Source organism: Chelonoidis abingdonii, chromosome 8 (assembly GCF_003597395.2).
Source record: "Chelonoidis abingdonii isolate Lonesome George chromosome 8, CheloAbing_2.0, whole genome shotgun sequence".
In the NCBI taxonomy this organism is placed as follows: Eukaryota; Metazoa; Chordata; order Testudines; family Testudinidae; genus Chelonoidis; species Chelonoidis abingdonii.
The window spans coordinates 7,947,611-7,965,672 of NC_133776.1; the positions used below are offsets into that span (position 1 = coordinate 7,947,611).

An 18,062-nucleotide genomic window follows, 5' to 3' on the forward strand; every position below is an offset into this window, starting at 1 on the left:
CTGCAGCCCCCCTGGAAGTGCTCATTGGGCTATCTGGGTACTACAGGAATGTTGGTACCAACAGGATGTTTGTTGCTTCTCGGGGAGGGAATTCTGACCTCCTCTGGGGATGAGCCGATTGCTGTTAGGGGGAAGGGAGGCCTGTCTTGCCACAGTGGGTGAGGTGTTTGCCTTCTGCAGAAGTGTCCCTCCTTGTGAGTTGCTGGAAGCAGGACCCAGCAGCTGTGTACTAGTCATCCCCATGGCAAATCTGGCACAGCTTTGGTTCTTGGTCTTTGCAAGGCCTCAGGTCCTTGTTGATAGTATGGCAGAGAATAAATTAAAGCAGTTCCCCTCTGCTGTTCTTGCCACTGAAAGCAGCCTAAGAGGCATCCATGTAGCTCAGCCCCGCCCCACTTCCCTCTTCTTGAGTGGGAGGGGGCAGGGTGCTCCATTGTAGAAGCAGTTAGTTTGTGTCACTCTGGAATGAAGCTGGGTGGACCCCACAGCTATTCAGGCCAGCTGGGGCACTCACTCCCCAGGATAAGGAGTCTGGCAGAGGCCAGTGCCCAGCGGCCTGTCTGCTGGGGTGGGCCAGCAGCAGCACAGGTTAGTGTGGTGTATCTACTGCTCCTCCTCAGCCTCCCTACAGGGCCATCGCTGCCACCAGCATCATCTCCCCCAAAGGCCTTCGGAGATGTCTGAGCTGGCAGCAGCATACAGTGAGCAGAACTACGTGAGGCAGAAGAGCTGGTATGTATTTGGAGGAGGGGGGCGGCGGGAAGAGATGCACAGCCTAGGATTTCCTCCTCCTGGACTGCTGTAGCATGGGCTGGGGCCACCATCTCCTGTGACAGGGAAAAGCACTAGCTTGGTGCTAGGAACGCAGTTTCTAGTACTGGTTCTGACAGGGACTTGGATTTTCCTGCTCCTGCCTGGCAAGGGTTTGCTCCCCTTGGTACACGGCTCTAGAACTACTGAACACGTAATGAGAAGGGCTTCAATCCTGTCTCTAGGTGTATGCCAGAGCCCTGCCCTTCACTTGAACAAATCCTCTGCATTGTCTCTACTAGCACCAGGGTTTCTGTTTTAAACTAGAGCACACACTTGTCATCCAGGTATCTTCCTTACTCAAGTCTCTTACATTTCAGGGAACAAGCATGAGGCTATGTCTACGCTTCCCTCACAAAAAACAAGCAAACCTAGCAACTAGCTCAGTGGTTTGAGCATTAGTCTGCTAAACCCATGGTTGAGAGTTTAATCCTTGAGGGGGTCATTTAGGGCTCTGGGGCAAAAATGTGTCTGGGGATGGGTCCTGCTTTGAGCAGGGGGTTGGACTAGATGACCACCTGAGGTCCCTTCCAATCCTGATGATATTCTGTGAAAACAAGGGCTTGTAATATGGAGCTAAATATCAATGTTGGTGTTTCCACTTAAGCTGGAGCCCAGAAAGCTCTCAGAGCCTGGGTTCCAGCCTAAGTTGGAATGTCTACACTACTGTTTTGTAGCCCTGTAGCAAGATGTCTTTGTGGTGTCTGCAGTGTGGACATCCCCTTTCTGTTGAGCTGAGTCCAGCTGCAAGCTCTGATGTTCCTGTGTGAAACTGGTGCCATTGGCTGGGCCTGAGCAGTGCACTGTGAATTGATTTGTGTTTGCAGCTCAAATCCTCCCTGCTACTGAGAGTTGATTCTGCTGTAGTGACTTAGGCTTCATTTTATTCCGCTAGCATGCACCAACCCCTGGCAGAGAGTGGAGTGCTAGGTTCTGTACAGAGGAATAGCCCCATCCCCAAACTCAGCATGTATAGACACAACAGGTGCTTAAAGCAACTCAATCATAGAAATGTAGGCCTGGAAGGGACCTGGAAATCAAGTCCAGCCCTCTGTGGTGAAGGATCCCAAGTAAACAGAGACCAACCCTGAAACATTTGTCTAGCTGCTGGTAAAAATGTGTAGGGATGGGGATTCGGTTAACTTCTCTTGGAAGCAGTACCACAGCTCAACTACCCTTCGAGTTACAAAGTCTCCCCTTAAATCAAACCTAAATCTCCTTTGCTGCAGATTAAGCCCATTGCAGTCTTGTCCTACCTTCAGTGGACATGGAGCACCATTGAGCACTGTCCCCTTTATGACCGTTCTTAACATATGTGAGGACTATCAGGTCTGTCCCTACCCCCCTTTCCCCTCAAGACTAAACATGCCCAGTTTTTTAACCCCTCCTCATACGTCAGATTTTCTAAACCTTTTTATCATTTTTGTCGCTCTCCAGAGCGTCTGCTCCAGTGTATCCACATCTTAAAAGTTTGGGGCCTGAAACTGTACATGATACTTCAACTGAGGCCTCAGCAGGTCTGAGTAGAGTAGGACCATTACCTCCCATGTCTTATGCACAACACTCTTGTTAATACACTCCACAAAGTTAGCCTGTTTGGCAGCTGCATCATGTGTTGGCTCGTACACAATCTGTGATCTACTGTAACCCCCAGATCCTTTTCAGCAGTACCACGGCCTAGCTCTTTATTCCCCAGTGTGTGTTTGTGCATTGGAGTCTCTCCCCACCCCTCTTTCCTTATGTGTAGCACTGTGTCTTGTTGACTAGGATAGTGTGGGGGCTGAGGTGAAGAGTGAGCCAGTCATGATTGCCAAAGGCAGCAGTGCCAAACCTCTCGCCTTCCCACACCATGACAGAGTCTTAAGGAGGGATTGGGAGATGTAGTTACGGTCACAGACACAGATTTCACCTCATTCTGCTGAACTGGCCCCACTCACTGGAGCATTGGTACTAAATAAACTCCAGGTACACCTGAGGCCATTCTGTGCGAACAACATAAAAATTCTGCACACAGTTTTCAAATTCTGCAAATTGTATTTGTTAAATAGATGTGGTGGCTCCATCATGGCAGGGGGAAGCACAGGCCACTGGCTGAATGGAAGTGGGAGATCACCCTGCAACTGTCCCCCAACCCCCAGGACACAAACTCAGTGATGAGGCTGCACCTAACCCTAACACGGTGCAAGGAATGCACCTGCCCTAGAAACACCCCAGGGCCATGCCCCTCCATGCCAGGTGTGGGCAGGCAGGCTCAGCAAAGCAGGATCCTAGTGTGGGGGGGATCCAGGTGTGGGGCAATCTGGGTGCAGGTGACTCAGAGGGGATCTGGATGTTGAGTGGGTCTGGATGCACAGGCTTTTTGGGGTGTTCTGTGTGCAACGGTAATGGGAGTCTGCAGGGGGTCCAGGTGAAAGTGGTTGGGGCTCAGCAGGGGGGTGAGTGGGGGGCATAGTGGGCGGTCCAGATGATGGGAGAATGGGGCTCGGTGGGATGGGGATCCAGGTGTATCTGGTTGGGGCTTGGTGGGGTGGGGATCTGAGTGTGAATGGCTCATTGGGGTGGTCCAGGTGCAGGGGGAGTGGGGCTCATTGGGGGGATTCTGAGTGTGGCGGAGGCTCAGGAGGAGGGTCTGGCTGCAGGGGGTTGGGAAGATGGAGATACAGCTCCCTGTGCAGGGATCCCTCCCTGTGCAGCTGAGGAGTGATGGGTGCAGGAAGTGGGGAGATGTGGAGTTTGCAGAGCTTCCTGGAGCTAGGAGAAACTTGGGGGCCCTAGATACCATGCAGGGGAAGAGGAAGTCCTGTCCTCTTCAGCCCAGCCAGGACTTGCAGCTGAGCCTGGAGCAGGGTAGGAGCCACCAGCTGGGTCTTTACCAGTCTGCCCCCCTGCCCTGCAGTGATTTGTCTCTCTGCTGGCTGCCCTGGGCACCCAAAACATACTGCTGGTGGTCTCAGAGTCGGGAGGTCCCTTCTGGTCCAGTTGTGCTAATTACCACTGAGACTGAAGGACATCCATTGGGTTGTGTCAGGGAGCCCAGGACAGACTGGGCCATTGGCAGAATGAGAGGAGGGAGATGCAGGGCTGGAGTGGCTGGCAGGGGATGGGTTGCAAGTAACTTAGAAGTGGGGGATGCTCAGGCTGAAAGAGACAGAAATGGAGAAATGTGGGGGAAGGTCGTGGTGTAGTAGCTGGTGTGACAATACAGCTGTCGGTGCTGTGCAGCCAGCAGCCTCCTGGTTCGTGCTGGGGAGGGGAAGGGTCGACATCTGGCAGTGAAGCAGGAACGGATGAAGTGGGGCTTTGCTTTGTTTCGGTGTATTGTGGACAGATGAAGCCAATCTAGCAGGGCTGGGGCCAGCTGCACTGTGGCTTAGGGCTCCTTGCAGACCCGTGCGCTCACAGCAGAGGGCCCACGCGCGGGTGGCTGTCAGTGGGATCGGCCAAAGTGAGGATAAGGGGTCACTTTGTGTGAAGCCCTGTCACTTAGGGAAAGGAAGAGCTGAGCCCAGCCATGGGCACAGGCCCCCATCAGCCGCACCAAAGGTGTTGGGGGGCCGCGGCTGCTCTCCTAATACTGCTGCTGCTGACAGGTTACCAGACTTTGCAAGGAGCTGGCTGGAATCACGGGGTGAGTGAAGAACTTCTGAGACTCTGAACTCCGGGGCTTTGTAGAGCTGTTCTCCTCGCTTGGTGGGTGGGGGGGGGGAGCTGGGTTGTAGCGTATGGTGGGGTGAGGGAGAGGGAACAAAATCAGAGAGGCAAAGTTAGGGATTAGCAGGGAATCCTGCCAGCAACCTGGGAGTTTGGATATCTTACCCAGAGTGCTGCAGACAGGCTGCTAGAACGAGGCATGGAGCTGCCTCTGCCTCCTTCAGTTGAAATCACAGGGGGGTGCTCTGGCCAGTGAAAGGGGCTTCTGGCTTCCCAGCCCATGTCCCTCTGAGCCGCTCACGTCTCCCCACTTCCTCGTCTGCCACATTGGCCGGCATCGCCCAGAGCTGGGAAAAGAGGCAAAAATACCCCAGAGGATTTTCTCCACACTGCAGAGCCTGCAGCCCAGCACCTGCCCTGGTTCTGGGGCTGGGGCGGGGAGAGGGGATCTCAGCTTTGAGCTATATTTTAATGGGCCTTGGACTTGGGGGAAGGGCAGCTGTGGAGTGAAATCAGCACCATCCCATGGGGAAGATGGGACCCTCTCTCTGCCCCCTGGGTCTTTGAATAAACCATGGAGCTGGAGCATAAACCCCCAGTGCTGCTCCCTGTGTCAGGGAGGTAAAACAAAGCAGATCACAGCTGATAGCTTTCCTGGGAGGGTTAGCTAGATTTGGTAGGCAGAGTGACCTGGGGTCACTGGAGACAGTGCTTGCTGGGACTTGTTGTCTCCCCTGGAACAGCCTAGTAGAACTCCCTGGTCTGAATTTGGCTGCACCCCCGCCCGCCCGGATCCCATACTCTTTGCTAACCTGCAGCTGCCATTGGTTAGTGGATACTCCCCAGTGCAACACCCCAGAGGAAGATGCTTCCCAAGTGCTGCTCATGGGCTTCCATGGTGACAACTGAGGCCCAGGCTGGGCTGCTGAGATGCACTGCAGGGACAGCTCAGGAGTCCTGGCGCCTGCTGGGAAGGAGGTGGTCCCTGGGTGTCCCCAGAGGCAGCTGCCAGGGGAAGCCTCTAGCACCGGCTTGTTTGGATGGAAACCTTCTGCCCCTTTGTGCTGAATAGTTAGAGCTGGGAGCTGCCCGAAACCTGGTGTGGGTGGGGTCTCTGGCATTAATGGGAGCAAAGGGTGCAACACCACGCTGGCTGGGTGGGAGGCAGGGTGTGGGGGAAGCCTGGCTGAGATCCTGCCCAGCTGCTCCTCTTGTTTCACCTGGGGGGGCCTGTCTTATTTTCCTGCAGGAGGGAGCAACAGGCCCCCCAAAAGTTGGATCTTGGTTTCATGGTTGCACAAGGAGGTCACATGGGCAGGAGACGGTGCTGTGCCATCAACCTGCTTGGTTATAAGTGGGACCATGTTAATCTGACCTATGAGTGAGTGTACCAAGGAGGACAGGGGTGCATCAGCCTGTCCTGCAGCCCCTGCAGCTATTTCCATATGAGGCTCCCTATACAGAACTCAGCTGAGCCCTCTTTAGCCTGGCCCACAGCCCCCATCCCTTGCTGTTAGCCCAGTTCTTGGATGTCCCTGTTTGCACCATTTGGCTTTGAGAGGCCTCAGAAGGTGACCTGGCTCCACAGTGGAGCCTGACCCTGGCTCCCAGCATCTCTGCACCGTGGCGTGTCTCTGGCGAGAGGCAACTCCCTGACACCAGCCTTTGCTGGCAGGAGCTAACCGCTTCCTTCAGGGTGGTAACAGCCACGTGGCTGCCAGGAGCCCAGAGATCTCCGCCAGATGCGCCGATGCTCTCACTGCACAGGAAATGGAGCCCTGACTCTGCTCAGAACCTGCTCCCCCTGGGCTATGGGTGGCAGGGAACAGGGGCTGCCTCTTTGAGCAGTGCCTCTGCCTGCTTGGGGGGGTTCAACCAACCCAAATAACCCCCCACCACTCCTGCTGCTGGGCTATATGACCCCAGGGGGACGTTCCTGCCATGTAGGCACCCAGGGTACAGAAGGAAGAGGACCCTGGCCCCCTGTTGCTTCACTTGCCCTAATACAGTCTCTTTCCATGCTGTGCAGACAGGACCCTTCCACCTAGCTAGAAGCACTGGGGAAGGGGCAGGGCTGGGAGCTGGCCTCAGCTCTCAAGAAGTGGTTTGTGGTATGAACGAGTTTGAGAATTGTTAGTGTAGCCAGCGCTCCTGCCCCACCCTGCACAGCACCCCCTATGGGGAGAGGCTGGGACCCCCCCCCACAGAGTACTCCTGGTCCACCCTGCACAGCACCCCCTACTGGGAAAAGGTGGGACCCCCCCCCAAACACAGAGTACTCCTGGCCCACCCTGCACAGCACCCCCTACTGGGAGAGGCTGAGACCCCCCACACACACACAGAGTACTCCTGGCCCACCCTGCACAGCACCCCCTACTGGGAGAGGCTGTCCCTGGATCAGCTGGGATCCCCTCCACCACAGCCAGTGCTCCTGCCCTGCTCCCTACAGCACCCCCTGGTGGGAGAGGCTGGGGCTGGAGTAGCTGAGCGCATCCTGCACTCCTGCCCCTTCTCTACAGCAGCAGAGGCTGGAGGAGCAGCTGGTGCCCATGGGTCACCCTCCCCTCCTCTTGCTGCAGGATCGGGCAGTTCCCCAGCACGCTGAACAAAGGTGACACAGAGAGAGCCATTGCCGCTGCCTTCCGCATGTGAAGCGACGTCTCGCCCTTCAGCTTCCGGCGCCTGCTCCCTGACCAGCCGGCTGACATCACCTTAGGTAGAAATGAGGGGCTGGGGGTGGGGCTTGGACTGCCATTGGCACAGAACTCCTGTCTCCCTCATGGTGCCCTCCTTGCCTCTTCTCGGCCCTCTGATCTCCTCTCCCTGCTGCCTTCCTCCCGTTTGTGCAGATGGCTCTGGGGTTGCCTGTGGGTGCTGCAGACCCAAGCTGCAGGAGAGCCATCTCGAGGGCTTTGAGACCATGTGCCACTCCCGTTCACTCCTTCCCTGCTGCTGGACCCTGCCGCAGCAGAGCATCCATGGAAGCCCAGAGGCCCTCCCCTGCACACACCTGGTACCGAAGAGGGGCTATCACAGGCAGACTTAGCAGATCCAATCACGTCTCTCCCTCTCCAGCAAGTTCCTGCTCCCAGCCACCAGCAGACTCACTCCTCGACCTTTGATACCTTTGCTCTGGGATTCACACGCCCTCTGCTTCCAGGACATCTTGTTCTTGGGCAGGCTTCTACAGCTTTAAGCACACTGACTGCTGGTTCTCCCCGTGACACCCCTGCTTCGATGGGCTGAACAGGGAGTTGGTCCACGCCTTCCTGCCGCCCCGGGGCAAGATCCATTTTGACAACCACGAGTTCTGGATCCTGGGCCACTCACACTTCAGCTGGAAACAAGGTAGGAGGGAGCACTTGGCGGCCAGAAGTCTGCCAGGGTTAGCAGGGCAGTTGCCTCTCCTGTCCTGAGATCCCTCACAAACAGCTTTGGGTTGGCTAGCACCTCATTATCCCCTTCACCAAAGCACCAGCTCCACCCTGGCCTGCGCCGCACGGCTAGGCCAGATCTCCTAATCCCCAGCCCTTTCTCCAGGGAGAGCTCTCACCCCTGACACCATCAACCCTCAATCTGGTCACTTCTCTGCTCCATCAGCCCTTTCCCAGGGGAGCCAATTCAGTGATGGGAGTGGTCAGCTACCGGCTGTCAGTGCTTTGTCACAACCAGGCTTAGTCTGCCCACCCCCCAGCAGGAGCCAACCCCCTACAGCTCCCGGCTGCGCCACGAGCAGGGCCTGGAGGCGGTGGCGGGGGGGGGGGGGAATGCACATACTACAGCAGCCGAGGGGCACTTGTTCTGCCGCATAGAGCGAGCCTGGTCCCCGGCTCTGCCGAGGTGTGCAGGGCACACCCTGACCACTAGCTCATGGCAGCTCCATCACAGGGGAGAGATTCCAGCTCATCTGGGCTCCTCCCAGCTCCCTCAGGGGGAGATGACTTGCGGCCAAGGCCAGCTTGGAGCAGCTCCAGCCTAGATTCTCCCAAGGGTCCTGGTTCAAGTCTCAGCTGCCAGGGCTGGCCTACCATTTTGCCGCCCAGCGAAAAAAAAAAAGGCCGCTCGGACTATGCCACCCAAGATTGGCCGGAATGCTGCCCCTTAGCATGTGCTGCCCCAGGCACGTGTTTTCTCTGCGGTGCCTGGGCCGGCCTACCAGCTGCATGAGCTTGTGCTCTGGGTGGCTTCTTCCAGGGCCCCTAGACTAGTAGAGTGTTGCTGGAATTGTTCACCCCTCACGAGGCCCCTCTGCTGTGGGTTCTCGGGGATCTGCTGTCTCCCCCCCTCCAGTGGGTTTGCCAGGTGGCTTGGGTTGAGTGCTGTCCATCTGCAGGTAACACAGGGGCTTGCCTCTCTCATCGCCCCAGAAAGCTGCAGTGTCTCTTTGGCCCAGCCAAGCTGGTGAAAAGCGAGCTGGCTGCAGCTCAGACAACGTAGGTGAAAGGGGGGAGCATGGAGGCGAATAGCAGGAGGAGCCTTCCCTGTGGCGGCAGCCTCTGGCCAGTGGGGCTGCACTCTTGGGGGGGCCTGTGGATGTGCCCACTGTTCCTTGCAGGGCTGTCCTTAGGATTTATGGTGCCCTAGGCAAGATTATTAAACTGGTGCCCCTGTGCCTGATCTGCTCTTAGCAACACAAACATAAGTGTACAGTATTGGAAAACTTGCCACATTCACGTTATTAAAACCAGTTTTACTTAATTAAGCACACTGTAATGCTGATGGATAGCACTAAAGAAGCAGCACTTTAGAAAAAATTCTGAATATGACAGAATGATGCAAATAATATATTTTTTTAATTATCAACATTTTATGGAAATTATATGAAGAGGTATGAAACAAAGATTTGTTTTTAATTAAAGCAATCGTCTGGCTTTTTGGCTGCCAAAATCAGTAATAATGTCATCGTATGACAAAGACAAAGTCATGTCTTGTTCAATTGCAAATAGCAAGACCAGTTAAGCGTTCCTGACTCATTGTAGGGCGGAGATAGTTTTTAATGAGCTTTAGTTTTGATGCTACTCCTGATGCTACTGCTCCTGATGCTGCTACTCCTGTTCTCCTGGTGCTACTGTTACAGGATTGTCCGTAGAATACGAGTGGCAATGTGCACATTAGGATATATGGTCAACAAGTTTGTGGGTATGAATAAACTGTACAATGTCCATCACCGATTTTGCATGTGGCAACACTGATGACAGTGTACGCAATTCTTCGTACAGTTCAGTCCATTTAAATCAAAACTATCACCGTGTTCAGGAGGCTCTCTAGGTTCTTGCACTTTGTCATTAGTTCTCTTGTTTTCCATTTCGTTGAATTTAGTTATGTCATACAAAAATCCAAACTGTTCATGGTGTACTTGCAAGGTATTAAACCTCATCAACAGGCAGATACTGCTTATCCGTCACAACATTACAAAATTCAACCTCAAATTTCTTTTCTAGATCGTCTATGGGCTCATCTGCTCCTTCATATTTCCATTTGTCGTTTTCCTTGAAACTCGTGTCACATCGCACATGGAAATTTTGGTTCTATTATTATCTGAGGTCTGGCCACTGTCCTGCTCAGGCCACTGCCAGCTGAGTAAATGAAACCCCAAACCGGCAGCGGGCTAAGCGGGGCTGTAGCTGGAACCCTAGACAAGGATCTCAGGCCTGCCCAGCCCACTGCTGGTCTGGGTTCTGACCACCAACTCCCTGACAGCCAGGATCCCGGCCAAACCCCTCAGCCCGCTACCAGCCTGGGATTCTGCTCACCGCGGCCAGGAGGCATAGTGGGGCCGGCGGCTGAGCTCCTGACTGGCAAGGGCCGGCAGCTGGAACCCCGGAGTAGCATTTGGCTGAGTGCTGCTGGCACCCAGACTGCAGCAGACTGAGCCACTCAACCCCCAACCGCCCCTGCTCAGCCCGCACCAGCCCACTCAGCCCGCTGCCGGCTGAGTGAATGGAACCCCAGGCTGACAGCAGGTTGAGTGGTTCAGCCGGGCTGCTTCAGCCCACTGCCAGCCTGGGGTTCCTTGGGGGTCCCCAGGCCAGCAGCAGGTGCTGAGTGGGGCCGATGGCTGTGATCCCAGCTAGCAATAGGGCAGCAGCCGGAACCTCAGAGCAGTGATGGGCTGAGCCGCTCAGCCTGCTGCTGCATACCATAAAAATCAGCTCACCTGCCACCTTTGACACGTGTGCCGTAGGTTGTGACCCCTGCTTTATACACTAGTAGGGAGATAGGCATATTACAGTTGTTGGAGGGCTCTTATCAGGAGTAACAGCCTATAGGAAAGTCAGTCAACATTTTGTTGCTCTGATGAAAACGGCCCACTCCCTGCCTCAAACCAAACCTGTCACTAATAATTGTCAACAACTTAATTTTCTGGTTTTGGCTAAGATATTGATTTAAAAAAAATATTGAAATGGATTCAGGATTGTTAGCAAGAATTTTTGGCAAACAAAGTTGTTAAATGACAATCTAAATGGCAACACAGTACTGCTTTCATGCTTGGCTCACCCCCCAGCCTGCTGGTCCAGCAGCTGCAGTAGAGGAGGAGATAGGTGGAAACTGCAGGACCCCAAAATCACCTCTTGGGGTGCAGAGTGGCAACAGCAGCCACAACCCTCAGGTCCATCACACCCAATGGCACCACCACCAGCCTGACGACCCATGGTAGAAGGTTAGCACAAGGCATTCTGATCTCAGGGGATGGGGCGCCCATGGAGCCACAGCAGCTCATCCTGCCCTGGCAGCATCCCCTCCGGCTGAGATGGATCGCTGGCAGCTGCCAGCACTGGGGGAGAGGCGCTCCAACAGCTAGGGTGCCAGATCCAGAATGGTCCTCGATTTTAATAACAGGCCAGTCTCCAATATTTGGGGGTTTATCTTATGATAGGCACCAATTACCCCACACTAGAAGTGACAGACAGAAAAGTGTTAAAATACAGACAGGGATGGCGGAGGGGGCGGGGAAGGAGCCTATATAAGAAAAAAGACCCCAAAATTGCGGACGTCGCCTATAAAATAGGGATAATCTGATCACTGTACCCCAATTCCCCTATCCTTGATTTTCACGACATCTGGCTAATCCCAGCCCAGCCCATGTGTGAACAATTCCAATCCTGGCTCGCTGCCAAGTGAGTTACTTTCACTTTCATTCCTCAGCAGGCAGGCAGGCAGGCAGCCAGCCTCTTCCCCCCACCTACCCTCCAGCACTTCACCCAACCCAGCCCTGACAGAGGGGAGAGAGGAGAGACAGAGGGATGCTCCTGGGGAGGAGGGAGAAAGGTGGGTGCTCCATGGGGCAGGGGGGGAGAAGAATGGATGTTATGGGGGACAACAAAGGATACTGGTTCCAGAGCCTGCCTCACCTCACCTCAGCTGGGGGAAAGAGTCACACTCACAGGTGAGCTCCTTCCCCAACCCTTACCCCCTCCCCTTCCCAGAGACCCCAGCAGCCAATCCCATTCCTCAGACTGTGCAGCATTCTGCTCTCTCTAGGACCCAGCAGTCCTGCTCTTACATGCTCCACTGCTTCCCATCTGTCTGGGCTGCCTGCAGATTGGTGCCCCCAGGCAGAGTGAGGCCCTACACAGCTGCCTATTCTGCCTATGCCTAAGGATGGCCCTGGTTCCTTGAGTCCTGGCAAGGGGACATAAATGGCTCTGCACCTGCTTTTGGCACCTGGGTGCCATTTCCTCCTGGGTGGTGGGTGCTCTCCCACAACCTGTCCTTCCTCAGCCTCGAGCACACTGTGCATGGGGAGTGCACACACGGCAGTGGCTTGGTCCTTGCAGACAATGACTGAAGGGGCTGCTGCTGTTGCCCATGACATCCAACCCTGCCTCTTTTTCCATGCCCCCCAGCTGATCTCTTCTCCCTGGCAGGGTGTTCCCGGGGGGAACTCCTATTGTACTTAACGGACTCCACAGGCTCTTTTCGGAGGAATAAGGGAAAGCACCACGTTTATTGGTAATACATGTACCAATCTACACTATCATATGCATATGTTATATTATACTCTCTCTCTCACACACAAGCACACTTCGTCTTGTTGTCGTTACCAACTAGTTGCTCCCCTTAACTTCACTGGCCAGGTGAGTTAAATGGGCGAGGGGTGGAGCCAGGCTTCTGCCGATCCGGATCGATGATCCCATGTTGTTGACAAGACGAGACCTGGGGTCCTGTGCAAGACACCTCGCATTTCTAGCAGCTTCCCTCTCATGCAAATCTATACCAGATTCAAAATCTGTGTCTGTGTTCATTGGTCCTTTGTGCTGCTTCTTTCTGGGTGTTGTCCCAATGCTGTTCAAAGAGGGTGTTTTCAAAAGAAGGTGCTTGCTTGTAACCCCCAAGGCCGTCAATATGTCTGCTCTTCTTTATATTCCCTGCCTTTGGGTTGGGTTAGGACAGGGGCTGTGTGCGGGGGTGGTGGGGAGCTGCAGCAGTGGTTCTTCAAGGATGCTTGTAGTTGGGTAGCAGAAAGGACTCAGGCTGGGCTTGCTCAGGAGTCTGCTCCAAGAGCCCCCTCCCTGCACCGAGGTGGCTGGGAGCTGCCAGGGCTGGCGTTCCAGCATGTCTGCGTGGCCCTGCTCCCTTGGGGTACTCTGTGCTTGCAGGGGTCTGGCTGAATGACCTGGGCCAGATAGCAGCTCATGAGATTGGCCATGCCCTGGGCCTGTGGCATTCGCAGGACGTCCACGTGCTCATGCACCCAAACACTACCTACAGCAGGATGTGGCGCATCAACCAGGATGACGTCTGGGCTGTTCAACGACTGTACGGTAAGGGAGTGCCAGGAAGTGCCAGCACTGATGCGTGCCCAGCACCTAGTCACCCTCTGGCCCCAGAAGAGGGGACTGTCCCCCCGAGGATGCCCTCTCCTGAGTCACTGTCCTGCACTGAGACATCGGCCCAGCTGCATCCAGCCAGCAGCCCAGAATGTAGAGCTGCCTCGGGGTCACCTTGGCTAGTGTAGCCTATGGATGCCATAGCAATCATTATGGGGGCAGGGTCACTGGGAGGAAAATGAGCAAAGGGCAGTCCAGGCCAAAGGGTGTGATAAGGTGTGTGACAGGCAGCAGGGAGGCAAATGGGTGGGGATAGGATGGGATTGCCCAGCCCTCAATTGGGGGTTGCACTGGCTGGGACTCTTCCATCCCAAATTCCTTGGCTGCTTCTGTACCAAAGGTCAATCCCCCATGTGGCTGGGTGGTGGTTTTACTGCAACACTCAGCTCATCTCGGGGCCCTGTCCTGCGTGCTGTCCCTGCAGGCTGCGTGGATGAGAAGCGGCAGTGTGAGCCTTGGGCCTGGCTGGGATTCTGCACGCGCTGGCGCGCCCTCATGAAGAGGCACTGCCCCAAAATCTGCAACGCCTGCTTTGGTGAGAAACCCCCACCCTGCTGCTAACTGGTGCTATAAGCTATAGAAATGAGCTGCCCACAGGTCCACCAGCCTTGCCCAGCCCCCCGCAAAGCAAATGCCACCTAGCACCTCCCATGCCCTCAATCCCCATCAGGCCTCTGCAGTATGAGGAGGAGTCTGGGGGAGCTGCGAGGCCCCTCAGCTGTTGGCATCACTGATCTTTGTGTCTCTTTCAGAGCCCTCTGCTGTCGTCTCCTCCCCCTCTGTGCGCCCCCCGGCCCCATTCACACCACGTACATCTCCGAAAGGAGAGTCCTAACCTTCCGCTGTGGGCTGAACTCCTCCAGGCCACAGCTGCAAGTCAGGCCACGTCTACACTACGGGATAATATCGAATTAGCTAAAATCGGTTTTATAAAACTGATATTATAAATTCGATTTCATGCGGCCACACTAGGCACAGTAATTCGGTGTTGTGCGTCCATGGTCCGAGGCTAACGTCGATTTCTGAAGCGTTGCATTGTGGGTAGCTCTTCCGTAGCTATCCCATAGTTCCCGCAGTCTCCCCCGCCCCTTGGAATTCTGGGTTGAATCATTATGTCACGGAGTCGTTCTTTGGTAAATCTCCGGCCAGTCATTCCTTTCCTCTGGGAAAACATCAGCTGACAATCCTTTCGTTACCGTTTTTCCCTGGATTGCCCTGCAGACCCATCTCGCACCGCAAACCATGACCCGTTCAGCTTTTTTTTTTTCTCCAGCACCGTTATGTACTGAATGCCGCGACAGAATGCATACTCACATTACACAGCAGCATTCACTTCGCTTTTGCAATGATTAACCAGAGATAATGAGTACTTCTCTTTAGCGCTACTCTGCGTAGAACACTGGGCAGCACGATAGAACCTTCTCTCGCGCTCCCTCGTTAGGCTGTCCCTCTGCTCTCCTGAGTGCCCCCTGGCTAAAATCTGCCGGTGCGTGGCATGCAACCAAAGCAAAATGGAATTGATCTCACTTCGAATGAGTCAATCCCTCCCTTATGGTTCTCAAATAGCAGATCGCTGCCGCCTAGAGATAACGGCAATGTATTAGGAGGACCGTGATATGCAGCGCCAGTGCTCTCTTAGTATTCACAGGCGTTGCCACGCATAGCTGCAGCCAACCCTAATACTGTGCGTTCCGCTCCTCCCGGCCCTTCCTGGTTAGCGAGTGCTGACTTGCGAGTAGTGCACTGCCCATTCTGTCATAAGAGAAATCAGCGGAATAAAACCGCTATTTTTAGATGACAATGAACATGAAGGGATTTAGGCCGGGCCTCCGCGCAATGATAGGTCCGGCACGAGGGACATCGAAAGTCGTTTGTGGAGTGAGAGAGATGCCAGATGCGGCCTGCGATATGATCCAGTCAAGCATACAGACATCTATTTCTATTACCGAGAAAGGGGGCGCTCCGCAGCCCACAGTGTTGCTTATGATGAGCTGGTTTATTAGCCCTCTGTCTCACTACTAGGAAGTACCAGCAATTGCCTTCATGTCAACAGTTTAATTATTCAGGAGACTTACTAGTCCTATGCACGTCTATACACCGGGAGGGGAGAGGAGAGACGATACTGTCTTCACTGCTGCAGAGCATTCGCGGTGTTCTACCAGCAGCATTCCAGTACACATAGGTACATGAAATAGTCAAGAAATATTTTTCCCTTTCTTTCAACGATGGTGGTGGGAGGGGAAGAAACTGAAGCTAGTTCCCACTGAACCACCCAGACACTGTGTTTGAACCACGACATTGGAGCTCAGCAGAATGCAAATACTTCAGAGACTCTGTGGCTGAGGATAGCGGGATCCTCAGAACACCTTCATCCAATGGAGCGTGCCATTTAGCCTCTGCTTCCTTACGCTTGTCACGCACACTGGTATCCTGGACATTTTTTTTCAAACGCTTTGCAATTCGTGTTCGTAACCAGCTTGAAACAACAATTGTCTCCCACATACACGATCAATCTCGTATCCTCCCTACGTCCTCTGGAAGCTCTTTTTGATTAGCACTGCATCGCCACCCGTCGCTGATCAGAGCTCCAGTAGGCAACAGGAAATGTAATTCAAAATTCGCGGCTTCTTCGCTTTTACCTGCCGCGCATCCGAGTTCAGATTGCTGTCCAGAGCGGTCAGTGGTGCACTGTGGGATACCGCCCGGAGGCCAATAACGTCGATTTCCGTCCACACTAACCGTAATCCGATATGTTAATATTGAATTTAGCGCTACTCCTCTCGTCGGAGTGGAGTACAGAAATCGATTTAAAGAGCCCTTTATATCGATATAAAGGGCATTGTAGTGTGGACGGGTACAGCGTTAAATCAATTTAACATTCTTTAAATCGATTTAAACGCGTAGTGTAGACCAGGCCTCAGGTGAGCCACTATCCCCTGCAGCCGGAGGCCCTTCTTGGGTGCAGAGCATTCACTCTCCCCGCAGTAGCCACCAGACCTGCCTCAGGTCTCCCTAGCCCCATAGGGCTGATCTCTGCTGTAGCCTCCTTGCCTGGAAGCTGATGTCTTCTGAGGGGGAAGGTCTCTCCCAGTGCATCTTGCTCTCCTGGAGCTGGTGTCTGTGCAGATGCTGCCAGCTCTGGAGTGCAGGAAGGAGGGAGGCTACTGCATTGGAAAGGCAGAGCAGATGGGGTTCAGTGGCTGCTGAGCCTTGAACACCCCTCCAATAAGGAGCAACCAGGGGCCTTGATTCTGACCGTGCCTGAATGAAATAAACCTCTCCACTGTGTTCTGTGTATAAAGTCCCTGTCCCTGACTAGCAGGCACAGTGGAAAGATGGAGGGAAGGGAGAAATGGCCTGATCTCTGCTGTGGCTGGGAGTGATCTGGGCAGAAGGCAGGAGAAGGTTAGCATACCAGGAGCTGCAGGAAAGGCGTTAGCACTCATGGGGTGATGCTGAATGATGGGTCCAAGGAGGCTGGTACTAGCTGAGAGCAGCTACCTTGGACTTACTGTACTGTCCCCCTTTCTCTTGCAGCTGGTATAAAGACAGGGAGCTCCTTTCACGCTCTGTTCCCAGCTTCGAGCTGCTGCCGTGCCAGGAGCTGCAGGTTCGTGCCACCGATTTCAGCGAAGGGCAGTATACATGCTTGATCCACCACGTCAGCAGGATCCTCCGGGCCAGTTTTTGGCAGATAAAGCTCAAGGGCAGGAGTCCTTCCTCCCACAAGCAACCAGGGCTCCAAAGGGACATGCAGGGAAATGCACGTGCTTGATTCACAGGGCAAGGGATGCATGTGCCACAGGGCCCCAGGGCTCTGTGTGGGGACAGTATTGTCCCTGTTCTTCACAGCAGTCTCATAGCTCAGTGCTCTCATCACTCAGCATCCTGCCCCATCTCCTCTGCTTCATCCGTATCCTGGTCACTTAAACCAGGGCTGGCCAAATAGCAAAAAATTCAATGCCAGGACCCTGCTCCTTTAATTGATCCACTCCCAGTGCTGGCAGGAGCTACTCACAATTCCCAGCGATCTCCTGCTGGGAGGAGGTGAGGGTGAGATGATCTGCCTGCTTCCCCAGGCCCTCTGCTTGCTTTCATTCCCCACCTACCCAATTAATTGGTGTCTGTGAGCACGCCCACTTCCCTCTCCTATGCACCTCAACTCTGTGCTTATATCCTGAGCCACCCTGCTGTAGCCCTGTCAAACCAGGAGCTGAATAAAAACCCAGGTGAGAATCGCAGCTGTCTGCTTCTGCCCTTCTTCCTTTGACTCAGTTGCTGTTTTCAAGCAGTGATCCTGTCATTTCCAGTATCCCCAGGCTGGCCCAGTGCAGCTGCTAGCACAGTGCCTTGTCTGGGCAGCCCTAAGGGCGTGGATGTTAGTTTTCCTGGAATAGAGCCTTGCAATTTCCCGCCAAACAAGTTATCTGAATGAAACCACAGTAACGTGGGCTGCAAACACTGATTATTCAAAGCTCCTTTGTGATTGGCTGCTCTGGCCCTTTGACGATGTCTCCACTGTGCACCAACTCCCTCTGGTGCCCAGCTGGGCCCTGTCCCTTAGCAGCTCATAAGGTGAAGAAAGCTGCTACCTTGCTGGAGAGAAATACCTGCAGCCTCTCCTTCCAGCATCCTCAGCGAGGACTGGAAGGGAATGAGGGAGAAGGAGAAAGTGGTATCGTAACTTCTGGGGGTGAGAAAAACAAACTTTTGAGCTTCAACAGAGCTCTTCTTCACGTCTGGAAAACTCACTCAGAGCTGGTCTGTAGG

The 18,062-nt window shown here is 54.3% G+C and overlaps 1 pseudogene; it reads left to right on the forward strand.

The window, feature by feature from the left end:
• The first annotated feature begins 676 nt into the window (after positions 1-676).
• On the forward strand, positions 677-14,127 carry LOC116838543 (matrix metalloproteinase-23-like; annotated as a pseudogene).
• The last annotated feature ends 3,935 nt before the right edge of the window (positions 14,128-18,062 follow it).